This window comes from Heterodontus francisci, chromosome 12 (genome assembly GCF_036365525.1).
Source record: "Heterodontus francisci isolate sHetFra1 chromosome 12, sHetFra1.hap1, whole genome shotgun sequence".
NCBI lineage: Eukaryota > Metazoa > Chordata > Chondrichthyes > Heterodontiformes > Heterodontidae > Heterodontus > Heterodontus francisci.
The window spans coordinates 106,538,074-106,556,977 of record NC_090382.1 but is presented as its reverse complement, the minus strand read 5'-3'; positions in this window follow the sequence as shown (position 1 = coordinate 106,556,977).

The following is an 18,904-nucleotide window of genomic DNA, read 5'->3' as shown; positions in this document are numbered from 1 at the left end:
GAGAACGTTTGCTCTACTTTGTTCTACCTGTATTAAATCAAGACTCACTGCAAAGCCTCCTGTTTGAATTTATTGCCCCCTCACCACCTCAAAGACCATGAAACTCACAATTTATTCCTACTCCTGCCTTCTGCCATGCAGACCCCCACCTGCCAAGAATAAGGCATATTAATTTTGTCATATGAATATGGATTTTAAACTATTGCTGGAGCGAGGAAAAGACTTGTTAAACAGATCAGCCGTGGATGGAAAAAACATTTACATACTAACAGACAGTGCTTGTGGAGACAAAGGACCATTCCCTGACACATTCAACCCACAATGGACTTTGATCACCAGACATTGAAGGTGACGAAGCTCACATTCCAGGATGACTGCTAAGATGGCCAAATCCACAGACAGATGTCAAACCAGCTAGTCACATGACTAACCTGCTAGGCAACCTGAGCTTTTTGAATTGTACAAACAGCTTGAGAGAGAGAGACTCTTTGCTCCTGGACTGTAAAGACCTCTCCTGTCTGCTCCCATCTCTTTCTCACAGAACTCCAAACCCACTGAAGACGTGAACCTCAAGAGAGAAAAGTCTCCTACATCAAACAAGGTTTAAGAAGAATACTGGGCCCCAACGAAAAACAAGATCTACCTACAATCAAGGACACTACAGCGAGCTCAAAGAACAGTAACCACCTTCAGATATTGCTTCAAACTTTTCCACTTTATTTCTTCTGCTCTTTTCTGTCTCTATCAGCATGTGCTTATCACATATGAACGCTAGCTTGGACGCGTCGCATATCCATAGGCGCTAACCGAATTAGAGTTTAAGTTTCATAAAGTTCAACCTTTCCTCTTTAAACCTGTTTGGCTGGTTTCTTTGCCTTACAATTGGAAAGCAGTGAACAAGGGTTCACCAAGGGGGAACTAAAAACACGTGTGTTTAAAATTAAACCCTGTTACGGCGAGACCAGGTGAAGGCTGAGAGGGAACCCTAGACACCTTTCTCACCTGGTCATAACACTTACGACATCCTTGTAAAACCTTGCCCCCCATCCCTGGCCCCTAGCACCATGAAATCTCCTGAGAGAGCTCAAAAATTAATATCAACTAAGCCCAACTTCTCGATTTAACTCATTGGGCAGGATTCTCGGAATCCAATGGGAATGGGAACGGAAGTGGGCAGATACATAATTTCTCACCGACGATCAGCGTGCTGGTTTGCCAGCACCATCCTACTCCTGAGACGTTTTTGGGAAGACCAGATTGGGGGCAGAACAACTACCCACCCACAAGTAGTAGGTAATTTGTTAAGGTAGTTCAGAGAAGGTTTACTAGACTAATAGCTGGAATGGGCGGGTTGTCTTATGAGGAAAGATTGGACAGGCTAGGCTTGTATCCGCTGGAATTTAGAAGGGTACGAGGCGACTTGATTCAAGCATATAAGATCCTGAGGGGTCTTGACAGGGTGGATGTGGAAAGGATGTTTCCCCTTGTGGGAGAATCTAGAACTAGGGGTCACTGTTTAAAAATCAGGGGTCGCCCATTTAAGACAGAGATGAGGAGAAATTTTTTTCTCTCAGAGGGTCGTGAGTCTTTGGAATTCTCTTCCTCAAAAGGCAGTGGAAGCAGATTCTTTAAATATTTTTAAGGCAGGGTAGATAGATTCTTGATAAACAAGGGGGCGAAAGGTTATCGGGGTAGGCGGGAATGTGGAGTTGAGGTTACAATGAGATCAGCCATGATCTGGTTGAATGGCGGAGCAGACTCAAGGTACTGAGTGGCCTACTCCTGCCCCAATTTGTATAATCGTTTGTTCATCTGTTCATAATTAAAAGGCCAATTAAGGCCACAGATCAGAGGCCCAGTAGAATTTTCCAGTCGGGGGAGTTGAAGATGAATAGATGCCTGGAGGCTGGAGGGTTTGTAGCAGCAGGCGTAGGCCATGGCCCAGAAGAAGGTGCTGGCAGCTTGTGCTGGCATGTCATCACTGTTTAGTTTTGTGACCACTCCTTCATCTGCCAGTGACCTCAAGGGCGTCCCACCAGACCCACAGCATCCCACTGAAAAACCTTGAAGCCTGTGTAACCCAATTGTGGTCGTGACAGAGGCAACAACCCGGGCAGCCTCATGGTTCAGCGATGACTCCCTGCATGTCTTCCTTCAGGTTGCTGGGGCAAGGCGGGAGGCCCCCTTGCCTTGAGACCGCAGGAGGTGAACTCACCAGTGAGCCAGGCAGGCCTGGATTGAGGTAGCAGAGGAGGTTTGAAGTCGTGGAGTCGTACAGATATCCAGTGCTGTAAGCAGGTCAACAACCTTCTTCGCTGCGCCAGTGTGATTGGCAAAGCTCAGTCTCCCTTGGGTTGGAAGCAAAAGGGTGGGTTTGGGGCTGCAGATGTTGGGACGTGGGAACCCACCAGATGGAGGGAATGGCTGTAGCTCTCTCAGGAGGCGTGTACCTGGTACAGTTGACCCACACGAGGGTGCAGCAGAGTGTCAGACTAACAATGCATGGCTTTATTTTAAATTATTCATTCGGGGGTTGTGGGTGTCACTGGCTAGGCCAGCATTTGTTGCCCATTCCTAATTGCCCTTGAGAAGGTGGTGGTGAGCTGCCTTCTTGAGCCGCTGCAGTCCATGTGGGGTTGGTACACCCACAGTGCTGTTAGGAAGGGAGTTCCAGGATTTTGATGCAGCGACAGTGAAGGAACAGCGATATAATTCCAAGTCAGGATGGTGTGTGGCTTGGAGGGGAACTTGCAGGTGGTGCTGTTCCCATGCATCTGCTGCCTTGTCCTTCTAGGTGGTAGCGGTCATGGGTTTGGAAGGTGCTGTCGAAGGAGTCTTGGTGAGATGCTGTAGTGCATCTTGTAGATGGTACACACTGCTGCCACTGTGCGTCGGTGGTGGAGAGAGTGAGTGTTAAAGGTGGTGAATGGGGTGCCAATAAAGCCGGCTGCTGTGTCTTGGATGACTTGTGCCTTGTAGATGGTGGACAGATATTGGGGAGACAGGAGGTGAGTTACCTGTGAGGATTCCGAGCCTCTGACCTGCTCTTGTAGCCACAGTATTTATGTGGCTACTCCAATTCAGTTTCTGGTAAATGGCGAACCCCAGGATGTTGATAGTGGGGGATTCAATGATGGTAATGCCATTGAACATCAAGAGGAGATGGTTAGATTCTCTCTTGTTGGAGATGGTCATTGCCTGGCACTTGTGTGGCACGAATGTTACTTGCCATTTATCAGCCCAAACCTGGATGTTGTCCACGTTTTGCTGCTTGTGGACACAGACTCAGTGTTTCCTGTAAAGGCACTTACCTGTTGTCAGGAACAAGTCCAGCTCCCTCTTGAAGGCAGTGACCCACTGAACCAGCTGCCAACACGCTCCAGAGGTTCACTACTCTGTGGGAAAAGAAGAACAGCCTAATATCTATTGATTTTTCATTGCAATTAGTAATTATTTTGCCCACAATCCAAGTGTTTTTGTAGGTCTGGCAGGTGAGGACAGTGAACTACAGCTTCTTGCTGCCACCTTGTGGACAGGTAATGGCATTCCATGCTGCATTGGCCACATATGGTAAGTAGGGAGGGGTTTGTGCAAATCAACAAAAAAAGGTTAATTTTATAACATGACTGATTTGTAGCCTTCACGATTCTCTGTTGCAAACTCAGGTTTCACAAGCTCTGGGTCAGGTGCAAGGCGTCAGCCCTGGCTTGTTGGGGAACACTCTTGCCTCAGATTCAAGTCCCATTCCTTAGACTAAAGTACAAAATCCATTGTGACACTCCCAGTGCAGTATAGAGGGAGTACTGCACTGTCAGAGGTGCCATCTTTCAGATGAGACATTAAACCAAGGTCTCTTCTACCCTCTCATGTGTACATTCAAGATCTCCTGGAAGAAAAGCAGGAGAGTTCTTCCTGGTGTCCTGGGGAAAGATTTATTCATCAACCTTAAAACAGATTATCTGTCATTATCGCACTGCTGCTTGTGGGAGCTTGCTGTGCACACATTTGTTGCTGTGTTCCCTACATTACTACAATGACTACAGTTCAAAAGGGACTTCATAATTGTAAAGTACTTTGGGATGTCCTGAAGTCATGAAAAGTGCAGGTCTTTTTTTCTGATCGCTGCCTGATGACACTGTCGAGAAAGTGAGTGCCTTCAACCGTGCAAAGCCCATGTTCTGGGGAATTCCCTCCAAGCTCTCTCTCTCGTCCATTAAGATGCTCCTTTAAAGCCTACCTCTTTAATTAAGATTTTTGGTCACCATTTCCTTATATCTCCTCCTCTGGCTCAGTGTTAATTCTCCTCATACCTCTGTGAAGCACTTTGGGGAAATCTTTCTCCGCATTGCAACACAAGTTGTTGATGTTAATTTCATTCTCACTTGGGTTTTGCATTCATCCCAGAATGCCTCAGGAGAATCCACACAAACCTCACATCTACTGAGTGTTGACATTTCCAAAGATTTGACCAGATGTAACTGGGAGTGTTAATTTAACAGGAAGTGGGTTGGCACAATTGCCAAGCTCAGCTCTGGGCTTCCACCCAGCATCATTAGGCTACACAATCTTTAGAATAGAAAACAGTTGGCATTTTTGGCTTATTTCAGCAAGACATAAACTAAGGATGAAAAAAGTATGAATGTAGGTGAGATAAATCTCGGAAGGTTGGCTGGAAGATTTCAAACTTTTGGGATTTCAAAAGGAAGGGAAGATTTAGGGAGATGAGGAGTGTTGGGCTTTGGAGGCCTCTGTACTTTCAAGCGAATCTCTGACCTCAGTAATTACAGGGTAGAACATTTGGTTTTACTCCTCACTGGCATTTTCTGACATGTTGTTTGGTTGTGTGGTTTGGATCACATGGGCGCTTGCAGGCCAGTTGGTGGTTGAATAAAGGGAAATCACGTGATCACAGTGAGATCAACCCTGCAACCAACTGGTGCAGAAACCATTATCCTATCGTCACCTTTCCTGACCAACCTTGGCTTTGACCTCTCACCTCAGGATGAGAGGGATCAAGCCCCACTCCAGGACTTGAGCATAGAATCTGCTACAGCACTGAGGGAGTGCTGCACTGTCAAAGGGCTCGTCTTTCGAATGAGGTGATAAACTGAGACTCCATCTTTCGGCCTGTTGAGGAGCCCATGGCACTATTTTGAAGAAGAGCAGGGGAGTTCTCCCCAATGTCCTGGCCAATATTTATCTCTCAACCAACAACACTAAAAACAGACTGTCCACAGGACAGTCACTGACCTCATCTCCTCTGGAGATCTTCCCTCTACAGCTTCCAATCTCATAGTCCCACAACTCAGGACAGCCCGCTTCTACCTCCTTCCCAAAATCCATAAACAGGACTGTCCCGGCAGACCCATTGTGTCAGCCTGCTCCTGCCCCACTGAACTTATTTCTTCCTATCTTGACCCTATCTTTTCTCCCCTGGTCCAGTCTCTTCCCACCTACATCCGTGACTCTTCTGACACCCTATGTCATTTTGACAATTTCCAGTTTCCTGGCCCCAACCACCTCCTCTTCACTATGGGCATCCAATCTCTCTACATCTCCATCCCCCACCAGGATGGTTTGAGGGCTCTCTGCTTCTTCCTTGAACAGAGGCCCAACCAGTCCCCATCCACCACCACCCTCCTCCGCCTGGCTGAACTTGTTCTCACATTGAATAACTTCTCCTTCAACTCCACTCACTTCCTTCAAGTAAAAGGTGTTGCTATGGGTACCTGAATGAGTTCTAGTTATGCCTGTCTTTTTGTGGGATATGTCGAACATTCCTTGTTCCAGTCCCACTCAGGCCCCCTCCCCAACTCTTTTTCCAGTACATTGATGACTGTATCGGTGCCATTTCCTGCTCTTGCCCCGAACTGGAAAACTTCATCAACTTTGCTTCTAATTTCAACCCTTCTCTCACCTTTACATGGTCCATCTCCGACACTTCCCTTCTCTTCCTCGACTTCTCTATCTCCATCTCTGTGGATAGGCTGTCTACTAATATTCATTATAAGCCCACTGCCTCCCACAGCTACCTCGACTACATTTCTTCACACCCTGCCTCCATTCCATTCTCCCAGTTTCTCCGTCTCCGACGCATCTGCTCTGATGATGCTACCTTCCTTGACAGCGCTTCTGATATGTCTTCCTTTTTCCTCAACCGAGGATTCCCCCCCACTGTGGTTGACAGGGTCCTCAACCGTGTCCGACCCATTCCCCGCACCTCTACCCTCACCCCTTCCCCTCCCTCCCAGAACCGTGACAGGGTTCCCCTTGTCCTCACTTTCCACCCCACCAACGTCCATATCCAAAGGATCATCCTCCGCCATTTCCGCCACCTCCAGCGTGATGCCACTACCAAACACATCTTCCCCTCCCTTCCCCTGTTAGCATTCCAAAGGGATCGTTCCCTCCGTGACACCCTGGTCCACTCCTCCATTACCCCCACCACCTCATCCCCTTCCCATGGCACCTTCCCCTGCAATTGCAGGAGGTGTAATACCTGTCCATATACCTCCTCTCTCCTCACTATCCAAGGCCCCAAACACTCCTTTCAGGTGAAGCAGCGATTTACTTGTACTTCTTTCAATGTAGCATACTGTATTCGCTGCTCACAATGTGGTCTCTACATTGGGGAGACCAAATGCAGACTGGGTGACCGCTTTGCGGAACACCTCCGCTCAGTCCGTAAGCAGGACCCCGAGGTTCCAGTTGCTGGCCATTTCAACACTCCCCCTGCTCTCATGCTCACATCTCTGAACTGGGATTGCTGCAGTGTTCCAGTGAACATCAACGCAAGCTCGAGGAACAGCATCTCATTTACCGATTAGGCACACTACAGCCTGCCGGACTGAACATTGAGTTCAATAATTTCAGAGCATGACGGGCCCCCCCCCCCCCCCACCCCCAATTTTACTTTTATTTTTAGTTATTGTTTTTCTTTTTCCTTTTTTTATTTTTTTTGTGTTTATTTTATTTTATTTCATCTTAGTTTGTTCAGTTTGCTTACCCACTGTTTTTTTTTTCATGTTTGTACTTGTGGCTGTTCAATTTTCAATCCATTAACACCCTATCTGTACTAATGCTTTGTCTTTCAACACACCATTAACAATATTGTTTGCCTTTGCTGCATGACCTTCTGGTCAGCTATTCTGTAACCTTGTCCTAGCTACACCTTCTCCTTTGTTATCTCTTGCCCCACCCCCACTTTACTTGCTTATAACCTTTTACATTTCTAATATTTGCCAGTTCTGATGAAGGGTCACTGACCTGAAACGTTAACTCTGCTTCTCTCTTCACAGATGCTGCCAGACCTGCTGAGTATTTCCAGCATTTCTTGTATTTATTTCAGATTTCCAGCATCCGCAGTATTTTCCTTTTATTACTAAATATCTAGTCATTAGTATATTGCTGTTTGTGGGAGGTGTGTTTGCCAACAGTCAATGTATTTCAAACAGAATTGTGGTATGTGATGTTTCTGAGAGACAGGATAAAATATTTTATATAAAAATCTTTCATTTTCTTTGTAATCACAATGTACTTGAGTTGAACTCAATCTAACCGCACCCACCTCAACCTCCCCTCTCCACCCAACTAACTTGAACTGTTAGCCAGTTAATCTTTGGTAATATCAGTCAAAAGATAAGGCTCTGCTCACGGAAAGCACATTTGATTAATTCTATGTGAACACATCCACATTCCAGTGACTCGAAGTGTCAAATCTGTTGGTTTAATGGCCCCTAGGGAGATTGAGGACAAGACCAATGCAGAGATCCAAATGTAAGTTGAGTCTTGATGATTGGTCCACCATTGGCAGCTTAGTCATAGCTAGTTGAAAGGGGTAGCTATCTCTTCAAGCACTTCTTATGTGAGGCTCTCCTGACTAGTCCTAACACCCATGATCCCATTGAATGGTGGAGTAGGCTCATTGTCTGAATGACCTACTCCTGCTCATATTTCTTACGTTCTTATGGTCTTTTATCCTCTGTAAACTCAATCTTGTATCCTAACTCACACCAAGTCCTGGTCACCCATCATCCCCTGTGCTGACCTACATTGACTCCCGCCCCAACAACACCTCGATTTTAAAATGCTCAACTTCGTGTTCAAATCCCTCCACGACCTCGCCTTCACTATCTCTGTGACCTCTTCCAGCCCTACAGTCTTCCAGGATCTCTGCGCTCCTCCAATTCTGGCCTCTTTGAACATCCCTGATGTTAATTGTTCATCATTGGTGGCAGTGTCTTCAGTTGTCTGGGCCCTAAGCTCTGGAATTCCCTTCTTAAACCTCTCCACCTCTGCGCCTCTCTCTTCCTTTAAGATGCTGATTAACACTGACTTTTCTCACCAAGCTTTTGCTCACCTATCATAATGTTCCTGTGAAGCACCTTGGGATATTTTCCTACATTAAAGGCAGTTAAGAACCTGCATGGTTAATAGAGCAGGTATTCAGTGGCAAGGGGCTCACCTCCTCACTTCTAAAGCCTTTCCACCATCTACAAGGTTTGGATGAGTGCAGCTCCACCAACACTCAAGAAGATCGACATCATCCAGAACAAAGCAACCTGCTTGATCAGCACCTCATCCACCACCTTAAACATTGAGGTGGAGACAGTGGCATAGTGGTAATGGCAGTGGGCCAGTAATCCAGAGGCCCAGGCTCATGCCCAGGGATATGGGCTCAAAACCATGACAGCTTGGGGAATTTAAATTCAATTAATTAATTTTTAAAAATATGGAATTGAAAGCTTGTCTCAGTAATAGTGCCATGAAACTATCGACTGTCATTAAAACCTGGGTGGTTCACTAACATCCTTTAGGGAAGGAAATCTGCCATCCTTACCTGGTCTGGCCTACATGTGACTCCAGGTCCAGAGTAATGTGGTTGATTCGTAACTGCCCTCTGAAATGGACTAACAAGCCATTCATTTCAAGGGTAACTAGGAATAGACAACAACTGCAGGCCTTGCCAGCAACACCCACATCCCCTGAATGGATTAAAAAAAAACTCCCTTCACCACTGACACACAGTAGCAGCTGCAAGATGCACTGCAGCAACTCGCCAAGCCTCCTTCGATAGCACCTTCTAAATTCGAGACCTCTACCAACTAGAAGGACAAGGGCAGCAGGCACATGAGACCATCTCCAAGCCACACACCATCCTGACTTGGAACTATATCGCCGTTCCTTCACTGTCGCTGGGTCAAAATCCTGGAACTCCCTTCCTAACAGCACTGTGGGTGTACCTACCTCACGTAGACTGCAGTGGCTCAAGAAGGCAGCTCACCATCACCTTCTCAAGGGCAATTAGGAATGGGCAACAAATGCTGGCCTAGCCAGTGATGCTCAAATCCCAAAGAATGATTAAAAACACATAAATGCAAGTTGTTGTTTTATGAGGTGAGGACAGGAGCAGCACTGAGACATCACTGCATTTCCCAAAATTAAAAATGCTCAGCTTCATCAGCACAGAATGCGAGCTGGCTGACCAGGCAGGGTAACAGTTTCTGGACACCTGGTGCCAGTCCTGGTCCCCGAATAGCTATTCTAGACCATGAGAATTCCAGCAAGGCAGCATCACAGTCAAGCCCGGTCATTGATATTCACAGAGGAGCAGGTCTCGAGAAACTGGAGTGGGGATTCACCATTGAGAGTGTTCATTCCCAAGCTTCACTACGAACGCCAACACCCCAGGAGGGGATTTACGGACTGTCCAATTGCACTGTCAGGGTACCCCATGCGAATCCAGCCCCCGAACAAAATCCCGTTACAGGGGGCTCAACCATCGCCCCTGTTTACCCCTAATTGAAGAAGAGTTACCATGGATACAAATCGCAATCTGAAGTGGTCACCTGACTGGAAGGCACTGGATGGTCAAATCTCAGAATCACCTCTTCGTGTCCATCACATGCTCAGGCACAAGAGCAATTTATTGAGCAGAATAATCTGCAGGGAGCTCATTGCTGTGTCCTTGCTCTCCTGTACTGTGCTACCTTAGATCAGCATTCACACCTCTGAGGTTGTGTCTTCAAATCCCACTCCAGAGATTTGGTCACATAATCCAGGCTGACATTCCCAGTGCAGGACTGAGGGAGCGCTGCACTGTCAGAGGGGTAGTACTGAGGGAATACTGCACTGTTGGAAGGGCAGTACTGTGGGAGTTTTTTTTTTATTTTGTTTATTTATTATTTAGAGATACAGCACTGAAACAGGCCCTTCGGCCCACTGAGTCTGTGCCGACCATCAACCACCCACTTATATTAATCCTACACTAATCCCATATTCCTACCACATCCCCACCTGTCCCTATATTTCCCTACCACCTACCTATACTAGGGGCAATTTATAATGGCCAATTTACCTACCAACCTGCAAGTCTTTTTTGGCTGTGGGAGGAAACCGGAGCTCCCGGAGAAAACCCACGCAGACACAGGGAAAACTTGCAAACTCCACACAGGCAGCACCCCAAATTGAACCCGGGTCGCTGGAGCTGTGAGGCTGCGGTGCTAACCACTGCGCCACTGTGCCGCCCTTCAGAGGGGCAGTACTGAGGGAGCACTGCACTCTCAGAGGGTCAGTACTGAAAGAGTGCTGCACTGTTAGAGGGGCAGTACTGAGGGAGTGCTGCACTATTGGAGGTGGCGAATTTCAAAGTGAAGAATTAAACCGAAGCCCCATCTGTCCTCTCCTGTGGATATAAACGATCCACAGCCACTACTCGAATTAGTGCAGTGGGAGTTTTCTAGTTTATTGGCAATGGTCTCTGGAATGGTACTTACAACCCACGACCTTCTGACTCAAAGTGAGAGAGTGCTACCAACTGAGTCACTGCCAACATACTGACATGTGGAAGAAGCATTGTCTCCAATGAAATGTAGAATGGGAAGAAAAACTAATATATGATCTGGGTGCCCAACCTCCTCCTTTAACATTTCTCTTTAACATCAACTATCTAATCTTCCTTGAAAAGAATGCACAGACTCTGCTTCAATAGATTTGTGACAGAGAATTCCATGCTTGATTCGCCGTCTGTGTAAAGAACATTTTGCTACACTCCCCGATAATTCCATCTGTATTTATCCTAAATCTGAATCCCAGGGAGAACTCCCCTGCATTTCTTTGAAATAGTGTTGTGTGATCTTTAACATCCATCTGAGAGGACAGACGGGGGCCTCAGTTTGACATCTCATCCAAAAGCAAGCACCTCTGACTGTGCAGCCCTCCCTCAGTACTGCACTGGGGTATCAGCTTGGATTCTGTCCTCGAGACTCTGAAGTGCAGTTTGAACCCATGACCTTCTCTCCATGAATTCTAACTCTGCAATCTCCTTCAGCTCTACAACCCAAACCACCATCACCCCCACCAGATCTCTGCACCCCGCCAATTAGGATCTCTTGAGCATTCCCAATTTTAATTGCTTCACCATTGGTGGCCGTCCCTTCAGCTGCCTGTACCCTAAGCTCTGAAATTCCCTCCCTAAACCTCTCCACCTCTCTTTCCTCCTTTAAGACGCTCTTTGAATCCCATCTCTTTGACTAAGCTTTTGGTCACCTGTCCTAATATCTTCTTATGTGGTTCAGTGCCAAATTTTCTTGTATAACACTCCTTTAAGCACCGTGGAACATTTTATTAATTCAGAGGCACTATATAAATCCAAAATATTGTTGTTCGACTCAGAGCTGAGAGTGTTACCCAGTGAAGCAAATCAACTGTATGGTAACTGATCCTTATCTCTTCAGTGCTCCCTCTATACCTGCACTGGGAGTGTCAGCCCGGATATTGTGCTCAAGCCTCTGGAATGGGACTTGAACTCATAATCAGAGCTGAGAGAGTGCTCGCCATTGACAAGCATGGCTGGCAACTTACTTTGACAAGAACTTTGATTGTCCTCCAGTTAGAAATGAGGTGGGAGCAGAGGAATGTCTGAAATATTTTGCAGTTTCTACAAAACTGTAGAGTGTGACATGTACGGATGATACAATCTCTTATTAGAACAATGTGTGTGTTTGGTTATTGCCTCTCCATTATTGTGATTTCCAGGAAACTCCCTGTTACACATCCTTCTTCTACCAACAGTATAAGAGCAGCTGGCCCCAGGGACAATATTGCAGACACCCTCCATATTGTCCTGCATTCTTTTCTTTTATTTCAGAATTTCAGCTTAGGTTCTCCAAAATGATAACAGGAGCTAAAAGGGTTAGATTATGAGGACAGGTTACATAGACTTGGCTTGCATTCTCTTGAGTATAGAAGGTTAGAGGATGATCTAATTGAGGTATCTAAGATGATTGAAGAAACTATTTCCTCTGGTTGGGGGAGTCCAGAACAAGGGGGCAGAACCTTAAAATTAAAGACAGTCTCTTCAGGAAGCACTTCTTCACACAAAGAGTAGTGGAAATCTGGAATATTCTCCCCCAGCAAGTTGTTGAGCCTGGGGGCTAATTGAAAATTTCAAAACTGAGATTGATAGATATTTGTTGGATAAGGGGATTAATGGATATCGAAGCATGACAGGTACATGGAGGTGGTGGCAGAGTGGTAATATCACTGGACTAGTAATCCAGAACCCAGGCTAATGCACTGGGGACATGAGTTCGAATCCCACCACGGCAGATGGTGAAATTTGAATTCAGTTAATAAATCTGGAATTAAAAGCTAGTCTAATGATGACCATGAAACCATTGTCAATTGTTGTAAGAACCCATCTGGTTCATGAATGTTCTTGAGGGAAGGAAATCTCCTGTCCTTATCTGGTCTGGCCTACATGTGATTCCAGACCCACAGCAATGTAGTTGATTCTTGAAATGGCCTAGTCAGTTCAAGGGCAATTAGGAATGGGCAATAAATGCTGGCCTTGCCCACATCCCACAAATAAAACAAATGTTGAAGTGCAGATCAGCCATGACCTAACCAAATGGCAGACAGCCTTGAGGAGTTGAATGGCCTCCTCCTGTCCCTGTGCCCGTGAGCATCAATGGCAAGACTGGAATTTATTGCCCATCCCTAGGTGCCCTGAGAAGGTGGCAGTGAGCCACTGCCTTTTTGAACCAGTTGGTAACTGGTTGTCTTGCTGAGCCACTTCTGAGGACAGTTAAGAGTCAACCACTTTGGTGTGGGACTCAAGTCACATCTAGGCCCAGACCAGGTAAAGACGGCAGGTTTCCTTCCCTGAAGGGGCATTAGTGAAGCAGTTGGGTTTTTACAACAATCTGACAGCTCCATGATCACTTTAACTGAGACCAACATCATATTTCTAGATTTTTAAAAAAACTGAATTCAGATTCTAAAATTGCCTGTGGTGGGATTTGAGCTCGCGCTCTCTGGATTTTTAGTCCAGTTTTTAAAAATCTGGAATTAGTAAATGTGACCATGAAGCTGTCGAATTGTCGTAAAAACCCATCTGGTTCACTAATGTCCTTTAGGGAAGGAAATGTACTGTCCTTACCCAGTCTGGGCCTATACGTGACTCCAGTCTCACATAAACATGGTTGAGTCTTAAGCACCCTCTGAGTGGCTTAGCAAGCCTCTCAGTTGTATCAAACTCACAACCAGTGGTTGTAGAAGACCCACCACCACCTTAATAAATGTCGGCCTTGACAGTGGGGCCCACATCCCGAGAATGAATGTTCAAATTGTATGCTGCAGTCTCCAAATCTCAAAATCTACTGACAGTGAGATGAGAGTAAAAGCATTGAGCCAAGGGGTCACTAGATAGGAATCAAGTATGGGAGCTCTGAGTTGGAAGAGCTTTTAAAATGATACTAACATGTGTTTTATGTAAAGGTGGGGGAGGGAAGGATCTGGTTTTCATGGAAAGATTTCAGAGCTAAAAACAATCCCAAGTCAAATCGCTGGAAGACGGCCCAGATTTTATTTAAAATACGATTTCCTTTTCAGCAACCGAAGCCTCGTGGCAGAATGATAGCTCCCCAAGGCAGGACAGTGGAGCCCATGATAGCTCCCTAGGGCCTGTTGCAGAGGGATGTAGGGATTCAGCCCCTCGAGCTTGTTACACAGGAACCTGTGGAGGCCATTCAGTCCCTCAGGTTTAATCCACCATTGTATTAAATCATGGCTGATCTGTATCTTAACTCCATTTACCTGCCTTGGTCCCGTAACTATAGCTCCCTGACCCAACAAAAATCTATCAATCCCAGTTTTAAAATTTCCAACTGACCGCCAGCCTCAACAGCATTTTGAGGAAGAGAGTTCCAGATTTCCACTACCCTTTGTGTGAAGAAGTGCTTCCTGACATCACCCCTGAACGTCCTGGCTCTAATTTTAATGTTATGCCCCCTTGTTCTGGACTCCCCCACACCAGAGGAAATAGTTTCTCTCTATCTAACCGATCAAATCCTTTAATCATCTTAAACAGTTCAATTAGATCATCCCTTAATCTTCTACACTCAAGGGAATGCATGCCTAGTTTACAAAACTTGCCCTCATAATGTGACCTTTTAGCTTCGGTATCAACCAGACAAATTTGCACTACACCTACTCTGTGGTCAATATATCCTCCCTGAGGTGTGGTGCTCAGAATGGCGGCAGTACTCCAGATGGGTCTGACCAGAACTTCATATCACGAAAACGTAACTTCCACCGTTTTGTAATCCAGTCCATGACAGCGAGGTTCAATAAATAGTGTGGTCAGCAGAGGGCAGTCAGTGCTTGTGGAACCAGACCCCCAGCGAATAGCAGCAAGGGAGGGGAGAGAAACTGAAGGGGCAGATCTGCAGAACCTGAGTATCTCCTCCAGCCCTATAACCTCCCGAGATCTCTGCGCTCCTCCAATTCTGGGCACTTGCACATCCCCAAAATTCATCGCTCCACCATTGGCGGCCATTGGCCCTAAGCTCTGGAATTCTCTCCCTAAACCTCTCTGCCCCTCTACCTCCCTGTCCTTCTTTAAGACAATCCTTAAACGTACCTCTTTAACTTTTGGTCACCTGTCCTAATATCTCCTTATGTGGCTCAGTGTCAAATTCGGTTTGATAACACTCCAGTGAAGCACCTTGGAATGTTTTACTACATTGTTAAAGGCGCTATATAAATGCAAGTTGTTGTTGATGCATTGAAAGTATAAGGAACCCTCAGGGTTCAAAGGGTTAAAGCATTGACCTTTCCAACTGCCTGAACACTGAGGTATTCTGGAATTTGTCAGGCTGCCAGACAGTGAGACAGAAAAGGATAGATAACAGGAGTTCTGTTTTCCCTTGCATCATTTGAGTTTTAAGTCAGTTCCAGCCCTGTCTCTTGTGACTGGACAAAGTGTCCTAAACTTAGAGGAGTGAAAGGAAACCATGCCAGTGATCAATGAGTTCATTCTGCTTTTAATCAACCAAATATGTATAGAATATAGATATACACACACAAGTATGCATTCTAGGAAAAAGAAAATTGGTTAAACACATTCTTGGAGAAACAAAAAGTCTGAAAAATATGAATAAAACTGGAACACCAATGTGACTATTGGCATGGTTGCGTAACCATGGCAACAATCCTCCCCCTTGCTTCACATCTCCAGCATGGGGTCAAAGGAGGACACGGACAGGATAAGACCATTGCGACCTGTCCAGGTTTTGTTCAGGGTTGTCAACTTTCATTGGATGTATTTTCTAGAAGTTTCATCACATGAACTCCTGCCTCCTCCCTCACCCACACCCCCACTCTCCCGCCATTGGTCGTCTGACACGTTCATCCGTGTAGCGCTCCTTCTACAGTCCATTGAAAATTGAAAAGACTCTTCATTACCTGATTGGATGACTCTTGACTGTCAGTCAAATTGGCCTTTACCCCCATCTCCAATATTTTTATAAGTAACAAACATAAGTGTTCAAGTGAACATGAAAAATACACATACATTTCGTTAACAGACCTCTATTTTTTTTTCCTGGGTTTTTATCACTGCAGTGTCCTGGAGATTAATCTTCAATTTCTGCAGGCTCCAGGAACCTTAATCTCACCACCTCCACGCCAGGCTATTCCAACACTTCCCAAACCTCCACTCTCAGATTCAAATCCTCGTGTGGTCTCAATGCTCCCTATCTCTGTAACCTCTCCTAAACCCTACAGCCTCCTCCACTCTCTCCAATCCTCCGACTCTTGTGCAAACCCATACCCTTCACCCCACCATTGGCAGCTGTGTCTTCAGCTGCCTAAGCCCATGTTATGAAATTCCCTCCCCTAAGCCTCTCCACCTCCTTTAAGACCGCCTTAAAACCCACCTCTTTGTGCAAGCTTTTGGGCCTGAAATCTCCTTCTTTGGCTTGGCCTCCATCATCTGGTTGGCCTTCGTGACTGTTGATTGCGGGGGAGGGGTACATATCAGCCACCAGCCACATATTTTGCTCCCCATATTGGACACACATCCTGCCCCTTGATAGCTGTCCAGTGACCAAGCATTAAGGGGACTAACATTAGCGAAAAAGTTGGCAACTTCATAAAGCTGCTTTGTAATTTCTGCAACGTGCTCACAGGTCAGTAATTCAGTCAAGAGTTCAGCTGTAGATATTTGCCAAGTTTTTGTGAACTTTAGTTTTCTTTTTGCTGAGCAGTTGGACAGCTATCAACAGCAGGATATTTGGGAGGTGTGGGGAGCAGGAGATGTGGGTGCTCTCTGATTTACACCCCTTCCCCTGCAACCAGTAGTTAATGAGGCCAGTTCCACCCCCTACCTCAGTATCTGGGCAATAAAGACAGACTTGTACTTATATAGCACCTTTCACTACCTCAGAACCTCCCAATGTGCTTTACAAGCAATTAAGTCCTTTAGATGTGTAGTCACTGCTTTAATGGAGGAAAATGTAGGAGCCAATTTGTGCAAAGTACGCTCCTTCAAACAGCAATGAGGTAAGTGGCACAGTGGCGTAGTGGATGGCACCACAGCCTCACAGCTCCAGCAACCTGGGTTCAGTTCTGAGTACTGCCTGGGGGGAGTACTCCTTGTGACTGTGTGGGTTTTTGCTGGGTGCTCTGGTTTCCTCCCACAGCCAAAGACGTGCAGGTTGATAGGTAAATTGGCCATTATAAATTGCCTCTAGTATAGGGATGTGGTAGGAATATGGGATTAATGCAGGATTAATATAAATGGGTGGTTGATGGTCAACACAGACTCAGTGGGCCAAAGGGCCTGTTTCAGTGCTGTATCTCGAAATAAAATATCGTGTTTTTGGAAAGATCATCAACTTGAAATGTTAACTCTGCTTCTCTCTTTACAGATGCTGTCTTACCGGCTGAGTATTTCCAGCATCTGCTTTTTTTAATGTTTAATTCACTGCCACTTCTCTTCCAGGAATGCCCACTTTGAAAACATTCTGCTCTTCTCTCCGACAGGATTTGCATTTGTCTCTTCTACCTTGTTTGCCTTCATTGTTTTCCATCTCCCTTCTCGTGTTTGCTCAGGTATATACCAAAGCTCACTTTCACAGCCACCTCAGCAACTGTCTCCAGCTCCGACTTATTCCACATGGATTCCAAACTGAAATTCCACCCTTCGTGTTTCAGATGGAAGATCACAGACCTGAAAGGTTAACTCTGTTTCGCTCTCCACCGATACTGTCAGACCTGCTGAGTATTTCGAGCATTGTCTATTTTATAATTTGCTTTAGGTGCTAATTAAGGGATAAGTATTAGCGAGAACTCCCTTGCTTTTCTTTGAATTGAGTGTTGGACTTCTTTACGTCCACCTGAGGAGGCAAAGTCTCTGTTTCACATCTGTTACGAGCGAAGTGGGAGGAGTGCACTGTTTATTCTAGTTCCACTTCTCCACAGGTCACAACGCATATTTAAATTTTCCCACTTACCGATACGGTCAATCTTATACTCTATTTTTCCCAAAATAAAACACACGAACCTGGTTTCTTTAATGAACATCAAAATTATCAGTTTATTATAAAACAAGTAATGAAGTGAAACATAAACACACAGATTGAAATTTTAAAAGTTCCCTTTTTACCTTATCCACTCACACTCACATACACACAAATACTGGAAAAATAAAAGGGATTTTTGTTCAGACTGCTGTTACAGACAAAAAAACATTTGGACTGAATACTTGCTCATTATTGAAGAAAACAGCAGATGAGATATGTTGTGTTCCAAAACTGGCATAAAGTCTGGCCTCTGAGTACACGTGGACAGGTCACTGGGATCTTTTAGAACAGTTCTTTTCAGGTGGTGTTGAGAATTAATTTAGCAGGCCTTTCTTCAAAGATAGGAGATGAGATAAGTTGACACAGTGGACTTCTCCGGGTCTTTTAGAAGGGTGCTGGAAAGCCGAGTTGAGTTGTGATCTTCTCTCCTATCTTGGGAATCTTCTTCACTCCTTGGATGTTCTCTCCCTTTTTATTTCTTCTCTTCTTCTCCTTGGAAGTTCTCTTCTCCAACTCCAAACAATTCAAAAGAACAACCAGAAATAGAAAGTCCTCCTTCTGACTTGTCACTTCCCTGCACACTTCCCCAGTTACCAGGGTTGCTGTTCTATTTTAACTTGAGTCATGTGACAACCAGTAAATGTTGTTGTCAAACCAGTCCTCTTAATGACCATCTCGGAAAAAAACTGGTTCGACATTTCTTCAGTTTGACTATGAATTCCTCAAAAAATATATTTAACAAAAACACTTCCATAACACGTCTCATCTGAAAGTTGACACATGCAACAGTGCAGCACTCTCTTAGTACTGCTCCTCCAACAGTGCTGCACTCCCTCAGTACTGCACTGGCAGTGTCAGCCTGTATTTTGAGGTCAAGTCTCTGGAGTGGGACTTGAACTTATGTCTTTCTGAGTCAGAGGTGAGAGTGCTACCCACTGGGATACGGCAGACAACATCTAAATGATTGCTTTGGATATTATTTGTAATCAACTCAGTAGTAACATTCTTGCCTCCGAGTCAAAAGGAGTTGAAGAAGA